General features: G+C 41.4%; 1 pseudogene; it reads left to right on the top strand.

Annotated features, from left to right (window-relative positions):
• Positions 1 to 1,051: 1,051 nt before the first annotated feature.
• On the top strand, positions 1,052 to 3,072 carry LOC109198461 (sodium/calcium exchanger 2-like; annotated as a pseudogene).
• Positions 3,073 to 6,422: the final 3,350 nt, after the last annotated feature.

The raw sequence follows: 6,422 nt of genomic DNA, 5'->3' as shown, positions 1-6,422 counted from the left end.
TCTACAGCATGTCATATGCGCAAAAACATGCTAGCTTGTAATGTTGTTGTTTTATTGTGTCACTTCCAAAGGCATTGATCTGTAAATGTTTTATAGAAAAAACACATTGAGGAAAATAGTCATCTGTTCTTATGGAAACACCAATCTGTCAGTCTGTCATTGAGTTCTGTGTGACAGTGTGATTTAACTGAAATGTAAAACCGTAATAACATTCCAGCTAAATTATGCTAAAGGAGAAAAAGATGCTTGAATTAGACGTAATTCAATCCCTAAAAACAAAGCACCAAATGTTGCTGTAAACTGCTCCTCCAATCAGTAAAACATATTAGCATGCTTCTAGTCTGTAGTGTAATAAAAATAATAAATCTAATATTTTAAATAGCCGCCTTTTTCAGGCATGAAGGGTCAGGTCGGTGGAGGTCAGATTTGTAAGTGAAGGCCACCATCTAGTGGAAGCAACAGATCTCTGCAGACAGTCAGTTAACTGTATTCCTTGAAGCATATTTCCATGTGTAGCTGTGATATTTTTATTATAAAAATGTTTCCTATATCATTAATTACAACTTTTCATAGCTTTTTACAGGAATTAGCCCCTGTTATGGAGTGGATAATGAAAAATGTTGTGTTTTTGCCATGATGGGTTTTGATTTCATTGTGTTTTGTTATGTTAAATAAAAGATTTTTTTTCCCACAAAACAAGGACAATCGGGTTTGTATGAAGTAAGAGATGATTTAGAAATATGTAATAGGTAAAGGACCCAGTAAAAGTATGATAAAGATTTTTAAAAGTATTCCTGTGCAAAGTCAAAGACCGCTCTGTCCTTTAAGGTGCTATAATAGTTTGGTCACTTCAGGGTTAGAGAGCTACGACTACAACAGAACATTTATGGGATTAATATCCTGCCACGCCATGAAACTGGCAGGACATAAATCCCACACATCACCTACAGAATCAAAAAGTCCTTCCTCGTGACGGTTCAAACCCAGGTCACTACTGTGTCCAAACCCCTGAGTACTCTGAGTAGTATGACCTCCGTGCTGTTTGTAACTTGTAAAAAATATCACTGTGTGTTTGGCTCCTCCAGGTGATGGCGATGATGACGAGGAGGAAGGTCGTGAGGAGCGCCTTCCATCTTGTTACGACTACGTCATGCATTTCCTCACCGTCTTCTGGAAGGTTCTGTTTGCCTGCGTCCCGCCAACAGAGTACTGGAACGGCTGGGCCTGCTTCTTCGTGTCCATCAGCGCCATCGGGCTCCTCACCGCCATCATCGGGGATTTGGCATCGCATTTCGGCTGCACCGTGGGGCTGCGGGACACTGTGACCGCCGTGGTGTTTGTGGCGCTGGGAACTTCCATTCCAGGTGAGTAAATGTCCCGTTTCACTGTGTGAGAGCAAGAAAAGGCAGAAAGGAGCGTGGATGATTTGATTGTTTTGAGTATTGGATGGATTATGGGAGAATACCCAGATTTATGAGTGCATGTAGTGTCACTTTGTAACTTTGTAGTTGTTTTGTGTCCTTCAGTCATTTTGCATCATTTTGCATCTGTTTATAATCATCTATTTGTATCTTTTGTGTGATTTTGTAGGTGGTTTGTTGCTCTTTCTGGCCATTTTATGTCTCTTTGTCATTTTGCATCTTTTTAATTGTTTTTAGTCACTTTTTTGTCATTTTTGTGTCTCTGAATCATTTCAATCATTTTCAGTCATCTTACTGGACACAAGCTTTGCGCCTCTTTAAAGTAATTTTGGATCTCTCTGTAGTTGCTTTGACTTTCTGTCAATCATTTTGTACCTTTGCAGTTGTTTTTTGTATCTTTTTGGTCATTGTTTGTCTCTTTGGAATCATCTAATTGCTTTCTATTTAAAAAATTTCTGGGGTGTGAAGGTGTGTGACTCACATTTTCCACCTTTTCCTTCTCCAGACACCTTTGCTAGCAAAGTGGCTGCCATACAAGACCAGCATGCCGACGCATCGGTTGGAAATGTCACTGGCAGCAACGCAGTCAACGTGTTCCTGGGGATCGGAGTGGCATGGTCAGTGGCCGCCGTGTACTGGAGAATTAAAGGAAAGGAGTTCCGGGTGGATCCTGGATCACTGGCGTTCTCCGTCACGCTCTTCACCATCTTCACGTTCATCTGCATGTCCGTGCTATTGTTCAGACGCCGGCCTCCATCGGCGGAGAGCTTGGCGGCCCGAAAGTGTCCCGCCTCCTGACCACCCTCCTGTTCCTGGGTCTGTGGTTCCTCTACATCCTCTTCTCCAGCCTAGAGGCCTACTGTCACATCAACGGCTTTTAAAGAGGAGATGAAGAATGTTCCAGAAGAATTTTGCACAGCAGCACACACAAAATCGTTGACTCTCAGTCCATTTAGTCCACGGTTTAACACAAAACAAGTGTAAGATTCATCTGGTTAATAGGGCTTCAGATACATGTTCACAAACACTACATTTAAGCATGTGTAAACAGCGCATTTTAAACACATTCATTGTTACTTGGAAGATGAGGGTTAAGAGGAAGTATTTTTGGAGGGTGAGAGCGTGAAAACGAAAGGTTACTGCGGATAGTTAACGGGGAGCAGACGGAGAGTGACAGAGAATGACTGTGACGGGAGATTCAGAGGTGAAAAGAAGGTCAGGTCAGTCAGAGGAGTGCTGCTTTATTCACTTTAAAGCCAGGTGTGTTTATTTTGGGTTGAGGAGCTCACTTCCAGGATCAGACCACTGAGACGGATCACAAACCTGTGAGCATTGAAGGAAAAATACCTTTGTTTTCCTTTAGTCTCTCATTCAAACCATCAACTCTGCAGCTTCATGTTTCTTCACTGAGGAAGTGGAGGAGCACTGCATCAAATAAGGAGTCGAATGTTTACAACAACATTACATTTGTTTACTACTAGAGGTTCTTGTATAGTGGTGATGCTTGTCTAATACGCAGTATAGCTGAAGGTGGCTCTCCACACGCGCTGTAAATAGTACAAACCGTTGTACATATAGAGTGTAGTAATTTCACAGGGCAGGCTGCCACACAAAAGGATGCAGAGACAGAAATGCCAGGTTTCTACTGTCGCTGTCAGCAAAGCTTCGATGATTTTCATTGCACAGGCTGGAACACTGGTAGTTGCAAATATTACAAATGTCAGCGGCTTTAGTTTTAGCGACATGCTAAGTGGAAAATAAAAGTTTTAGCAACCAAAACAAGTAAATAAGAAGCTGCATAAGTGTAACACTGACTAAAAGAACATCTTTGTACTAATCTCTTTACCGGACCACAGCCTCTGACAGGGGCTTGCATATAAAGCTGAAGGATTAGTTTTTGCATGTATAGCCATGTACAGAGCATCTTCACATTATATGTCATGTACATGCTATGAAAAAGGGAATAACCAGCCTAATTATCCACCTGTAAATTACATCCCTGTGTTTTTGTGTCGACTCGGTGAACAGAAACTGTCAGCTAGTCCTTGATGTTAAATCTTCCTGTATAAACAGAAGAAGCCGTTTGGTCCGGGAGGAACAAAAAGGACATTTTCCTCTCCTGAAGGACCAAATATGCGCTCACACACTCCTGATGTGTGCAGTGTCATTTAAAAACTTTGTCTGAGGCAGTCAGATGGGCTGATGAGCTGCAGTCAGCCATCGCTGTGTTACTGTTAGTGGCAGACTCGTCCATTCCTTTATCTTAAGTGACAGCAGCATGGGCAGACAAACATGTACGGGTGGTTAACAAGACTCAACAGTGTTAGTTTACTCTCAAAAATAAAGTCTCTAAAGTTGCTGATTGCCATCATCAGCATCCGGTCTGCAGCGTTTGTTAGGAAAAAGCTAATAATCTACACATTAATTAGGCTGCAGGACTGTAGTCTACAGCACACTAATGCTTTAGATAGCAAACAAAGAATGCCTTAAGGGAAGCTCAAGTAAAAAATCTAGTATTCAAGATTTCTGCTGTACAAACTGCCCAGGCTGCACTTTATTTAACGTAACTAAAACACTGTGTTGTGCTTATCTTTTCCTCCATCATTCTATAAGTGGTTACTGTGCAATATACGAAGGAGAACTGTTCGTGTTTCCACTGGTTCGGATAACACCAGATCCAGGTGGACCCATCATGTTGTCTATTCATGTCTGCTTAGAGCACATGTACCAAACATGTTAAAAATTTACTTTCCTTCTTTATGGAAAGCCAGCGCATCGTTTGTAATAACAAAAAAAGAAGGTTCTGATTAAAGACCAGAGGGTCTACCTGAAACGAGATGTCTACACGGGAGCAGCACAGTCATCATAGTGCCACAGCAGGAAACATGGCTCTGCAAGGCATGCATGTGTTGCTCAGTATTGCATGGCAGACTTGGAACAAATGTTCACAAGCTACTGAAGAAACCGGCTGCTAAATACACCATAAAACACTGGATGGTGTGCGAACACGCTCTAATTCGTTTCGACATTTCCACGCTGGCACTTCAGGGCTACTATGTTCAGCACTGAGATGCATGAAGCAGGAAAGCCAGCGTGTGAAAAATGTCACAACAAACAGCAGTAAGATTGTCTTATAATAATAATAAATGACTAGAAGCTTTAATTATTATCATTATTATTATTATTATTATAAACTGCCTAATTTCAGTCCCATTAATATATTTCTTTGAGACATAAACTGTTGTGAGCTGCATTATAAACCTCTCACCCACAGATGATAAGTGCTATACAAGTGGAACTCTTTATTATTGTTGTTAAACATGATAATTTGAAAAGGATTTGATTGGTTAACCCTGACTAACTTTGTAAACTTTCTAAAATCCAGTTTTGTATCTTTTTCCTTGCAGATGTAGCCAAGGTAGATTATTTTGTATTTCTAAACAACATTTAGGATAGTTTCAGTGTATAAAGCTGGTATGTAGACTACATGGTGTCTGAATTTAGTGGGTTAGACTTTGATATATTTTCCACAGTGAGAACTCTCCCTTTAACGGTGTAGTAGTGCATCATAACCAAACTTTAAAGCATCTAATTTACTGAAATAGATGGTCCGCTAACTCATTTGTGTCTTTGTTTTTCATGTATAGTAGATAATTTATATATTTATTTATTTATAGAAGATTATTTCTCTAAGCATAAGATGTGCTGCAGGTCCTTGAGGAGAACAGTTTGGAGTTTATTTGAGCAATTAGGTTCAATGTGCAATACGAGAAAAGGTTCCGCTGCAGCTTACATTGTTCGAGCTCAGTCCGTGTCTTTTTTCTGCCGCAGTGTTTGTCATAACCCTCCGCCAGTGTACACTTCTTCATGTCGTCCTTGTGACGGAGGAACTTTGAGTGTAAGTAGCATGTTTACATAAAGAAACAGTGTGGAACATTGCCAGTATAATTGTCAGTCTCAGGCTGTTGTGAGCTGAAGTTTTGTAGATATTAGCCGTGGCTGTGAGGCAGGTTTGTTGTGTGTGAGGTTCAAACAATCCCCTGAACAGTAGTTTACTCACTCAAACCACCAGGTGGGACCAACAATAGATATGACACACACACACATGCAGAGGTCTGCTGAACTCTTGTGTAATGACCAGCACCAGCAGGAACAGAGCGAATCACCTCCACAATGTGTGCATTTGTGACCTCGGTGTGGCCCAGGAGCCAAAAACAGAACTGTCTACAATGTCCGGACAATGTTCCATGTTTCCACAAACTTCTGTACTAACTGTCGGCCTTTGGCCTTCGCTGTTCTGTAGCTAGATGTAATGCCCCCACCCCCCAGCTCTTTTCAGCCTCCCTCCTTACCTGATCCTTCCCAGTGTGCATCCATGTTTGCTTCCCCTCCTGTGTTCCCCTGCACATGCATGATGAAGCCCGGTGTACGTACGTTATAGCAGCATGGTCTACTGTGATGGATGCCTGTAGGTTATTCTGTCGGATCGATTCCCCACAGTAGGATTTCAAAACATCTGAGTCTTCTTGTGAAATAAAGTGAGCAAGTGTGACACGCACAACCACAGCTCGGTTCAGACAGACTGAGCAGAAACACAAACAAGCGCCATTCCTGGAGTCAGTCTCCTCCTCACCTGTTTCTGTAGAAGCTGTGAAAAGAGATCCTGCTGTGCTGGGTCCAGGCTACATCCCAGGTCATCTTTTTGTTTTTTGGTGTATGATATTTCAGTGTCTGTGTTTGTGTTCAGCCTCCTCTCCTCCCCTCCCAGGTCTTGCTCTCTTCAGTGTGTCTCTTTGTGAAGTCGTTTCCTGTGATGATGAAAATTTCTCTCTGCCTGAATCTTTGTAGGGAAATATTGACTGAAATTACTACAATGTCATGTGATAGACATATACATTTATTCGATACTGTAATAAATTAACTGAAGATGATATTTAGGTTTTCTTTATGAAATGCAAGAAAAAAATCTTAGAAAAAAACTCGTTTTGAATCATGGCATGA

Source organism: Oreochromis niloticus, unplaced genomic scaffold (assembly GCF_001858045.2).
Source record: "Oreochromis niloticus isolate F11D_XX unplaced genomic scaffold, O_niloticus_UMD_NMBU tig00007225_pilon, whole genome shotgun sequence".
In the NCBI taxonomy this organism is placed as follows: Eukaryota; Metazoa; Chordata; class Actinopteri; order Cichliformes; family Cichlidae; genus Oreochromis; species Oreochromis niloticus.
The sequence above is the reverse complement of the archived record's forward strand: the minus strand, read 5'-3'. Positions and strand labels throughout refer to the sequence as shown.